Source organism: Rissa tridactyla, chromosome 3, assembly GCF_028500815.1.
Source record: "Rissa tridactyla isolate bRisTri1 chromosome 3, bRisTri1.patW.cur.20221130, whole genome shotgun sequence".
Classification (NCBI taxonomy): Eukaryota; Metazoa; Chordata; class Aves; order Charadriiformes; family Laridae; genus Rissa; species Rissa tridactyla.
In genome coordinates this window covers 83,367,977-83,371,617 of record NC_071468.1, presented here as the reverse complement: position 1 = coordinate 83,371,617, position 3,641 = coordinate 83,367,977, and the positions used below count along the sequence as shown (strand labels likewise).

The 3,641-nt window shown below is 38.0% G+C and overlaps 1 protein-coding gene across 2 annotated transcripts in view; it reads left to right on the top strand.

Annotated features, from left to right (window-relative positions):
• Positions 1–232: 232 nt before the first annotated feature.
• Positions 233–3,641, top strand: part of FHL5 (four and a half LIM domains 5) — a 30,789-nt gene continuing 27,380 nt past the window's right edge. The window contains exon 1 of one of the 2 annotated variants that reach the window (XM_054195196.1): positions 233–3,623. The gene's annotated coding sequence lies outside the window, so the exon portion shown is untranslated. The remainder of the gene's footprint in view (positions 3,624–3,641) is intronic. The other variant, XM_054195195.1, reaches the window with a different exon arrangement.

Below are 3,641 nucleotides of genomic sequence, written 5' to 3'. Positions count from 1 at the left end.
TGCATTCTGTTGACTTAGCCAATGGTTGATCATCGTGCAGCTTGGAGCTTTCAAACAGCAATTGGTAATATGCACCGTTTGATTTAACGTGCCATTATGAGTGTCCCTGTATTTTTGTTTGATACTTTTTTATGCTGGAATAATAATGATCTTATTATAAAATTTACCATATCATGTGTTAGACTTGCTATATTGTAGACAATGGTATAAGAATGATAAAAAAAATACATTCTTCAAAGTAGATATGAGGAAAGCACTAAAATTCAGAGATATCTTCTGGCTACTAACAGAGTTCAAGGAGACATAGGTTGGGAAACCTTCCCAGGTGTTTTGTTGTCTCTTAGATGTGTAAAAACAGTCTTTAGTTTATGAAATAGAAGTATTTTGAAAGAGAACGAAAAGGAATATTCACAATTTCCTGAATATTTTGCTAATTCATGGGTTTTTTCCCCTCCCTAGGAGGAACATATGCAGGAGGAAGTTATCTTGTCTTAGAAATCAGAGGTTCAGTTCACAAAACAAAACTGCCCTTTGGAGTATCTAGGAAAATGAAAGGCAACACAAAGTTACTTTTAAGTATTTCGTGTCAGCCTCTCATACCCTTCACCTATGGTATTTAATCACCACCATTATATTTTTATAGACTGAAAAAGCTGACGTAAATACACAAATATTTATAAACATGCATCTCATAGCCTATTTTGCTGCTTCTCTCAGCAAATTGGAATGGGTACATTAGCCATAGGTGCTTGGGCTCAGCAGCACCTTTTCCTTTCCCTGTTTTTAAGTGGCAAAATGTGACTTCTGTAGCTGGTTATGTGCAGGTCTGCTGTAAATGAGCAAACTGTTGCTCTGTTAGAACTTGCAGCCTTCTTTCCAATTCTCTTCATCACGCAGCTTCTCAAAAAGCTACTAATTGGCACAAGTTTCTAAGTAATAGCACTGGGATTCGTTGTCTGTGAGAATATATCTTGCAGCTTGTTCAGATAAAACTACAGGACTTCTGTTCTCTGTGTAGGCTCATGAGTAGGCTACTGATGCAGTGGTGGCTCCTTGAATTATTTTTTTTTAATAAGTAACAGTTACATTTTCCGTAGGGCAGGAAAATGGAAATTTCTACAAAACTGGGTAGATTTGGGTTCGTGGTTTTTTTTTTTTAATAGGAAGTTTAGTACTCTTGCAGAAGCCACAAGAGTGACTACTGGCTCAGATGGAAGGTCTGTGTAGCCCAGTATTGTGTCTCCAGCAAGGGCCAGAAGTGGATGCCTAGGGAGGAATATAAGAACAAGGCACGTAGTGATTTTTCCCTTGAGTGCGTTTTGAGCCTCCAAATATGTGCTACTTGAACTTTGAACGATGATTGTACTTTAAACATAGAAAACGCCAATTATCTGAGGCTTTTGGATAAACAGGATACTTGCGAGAGCAGGATTCCTTTCTCTGCAGGGCCAAATAACAGAACATATTCGGTAAATGCCAAAGATGTTTTCTGAGGAAAACATCAATTTAATTAATTAATTTTGTTAAGGAATTACATCTTTTTTAAAAAAATTACAAAAAAAAATTAAGTAGGAAGAGTGACTTAAGAAGTTTAAAGAGAAACACCGTTTTGTTGATGAATTTCCCAAATCCTCAATGTGAAGAGGAAGCTAGGTCAAGGTAGATCATGTCTGAGGACAGATGAAATAAGCTGCTTTCTATTTCAGGAAGTTCAGGAAGAGATGTGGAAGCTGTATGAGGCATCAGTAAACTGATATTCCGAAGAAGCAGCAGAGTTTTTATTGTTCTCTTCGGTTGCACGCAATTTGCACCTGTGGGCAAAAACTCTGTTTGAGGTGCTTCTCTGCACGTGTCTTCTATTAACATAGTTATGATCTCTATCTACAGTTAGATGAATTTAAGGACAGTCTTTGAAGTTTAAGGAAGGTGATATGCTAGAGGAGATGTCTGTATGTATTGTGCTAGAACTATTTCTAATTGTCATTAGCTCTTTCAACGGATCCATTTGGATAATACGTTTGTGTTTCTCTGTTTCATGATCTTCAAAAGGTTCTTGGTCAAGAATTGTACTTTCATTTTTTTTTTTTGGAAGTCAACGCAAGAGGAAGCTATTCATTATTCTCATTCTGGACTGAAATTCAGACCTAGGGTGTCTTATCTCTTCTCAATCTGAAAAAAATCGCAAGCTTGAAAAATCAGCATAGAAGTGCTTGGTGTAAATAACAGTAGGAGGAAATAATTCAATCTAGTTTGAGTAGATGATAAAATGTCTATAGAGGTTTAATAAACCAGTCAGCTGCAAATAGAGATGATGAATTCTTGGCAATAATAATCAAATGATCAGTCTGATACAGTAACTTGCAAGATACTACCTAGACGCAGATAACCTCCGGGATGCATTGCCCAGATTTAGCAATTTTACTGAAGTCTTCAGAAAACGTAATACATCTCTAAGCCATTTAAAAGTTTTCTTCTTTCTTCTGTCTGTAATATAAAGCAGTTCCCACCCTCTTGACATTATAGACTAAATGATTCAGATCTATTGGCTCTTGGTTGTGGAAAAATCTGCCTGGAGGTCAGTTGTGGTTCATACCACAAGCAGCCATCCTTTTTTTCACTCGGCATAACTTCAGGCTGCATTTGTAAATGGACACAATATCTTTACTTTCAGCTGCAATTCATTAAAGGTCTGCGTGGAGTCGTACGCAAAGTAGAAGCACTTCTGCGTGCTTCATGCATGCAGTGGACTGTCTGTGAAAGTCAGCTGGCCCCTGTTCTCTCCAAGCAAAAAGTAAAAGAGATGACAACAATTTAAAGGAGGCCAGAACAGAGAAATACTGAGAGAGAATCACGGGATAGTTTGGGTTAGAAGGGACCTTTAAAGGTCATCCGGTCCAACCCCCAACCTAGAACCTAGATGAGGCCATTGTTGCGGCTCTGATGGTAACGCCATATGAACACCTTCCTGCGTGATGGAAAAGCAGCAAATCATTCCAGCCTAGAAACTGCTTTAGTAGTGTTAGAGGAGTTCTGCTGGGTCCCCAAAACTCTCTTCTCAAATTGGAAAAGTGTTTCTCCCTGCCTCCCATTTCCTGTACACAACAGTTGGACTTTAGTAATCATGACTTTTCTATTTCTTTTCTGATTTACAAGCCCACATGAGGTCTTTTGGATTTATTATGCATGGACAAAAGTGTATGTGGGAATGAATGATGATCCATCTTTTTTTTCTTTTTTTTTTCTTGTACTAAACAGTTTGGGGGGTTTTGATTCTTTAGTTTTTAACAGACGTATCTTTTTCCTTTTGACAACTGTCTGAAATATGTTCCTTTAAGAACCTCCTACATGGTATGTAGTTGCAATTTGTAAACACAATATGTCAAAGAATGATTTGACTCTGTGATGAGGCAGCCAGCTATTTGCATGTCATGAGGTCTAAGGGAAACAAACTGACCCTCAGCCTTCCTCCATCCAGCCAAATTCTGATGGGACCCTCAAATAGCTCTGGCAAAGCATTCTGTTTCTTTTGGACTTGATGAATGCTTGTTTCTGTGAAGTCGTGTAATTATTTCTTCCTTTATTTTGCTGCACAAGTTACCAAGAGAAGCAGCTTAAAACCAAATGTGAGTATTGAGGCTCTT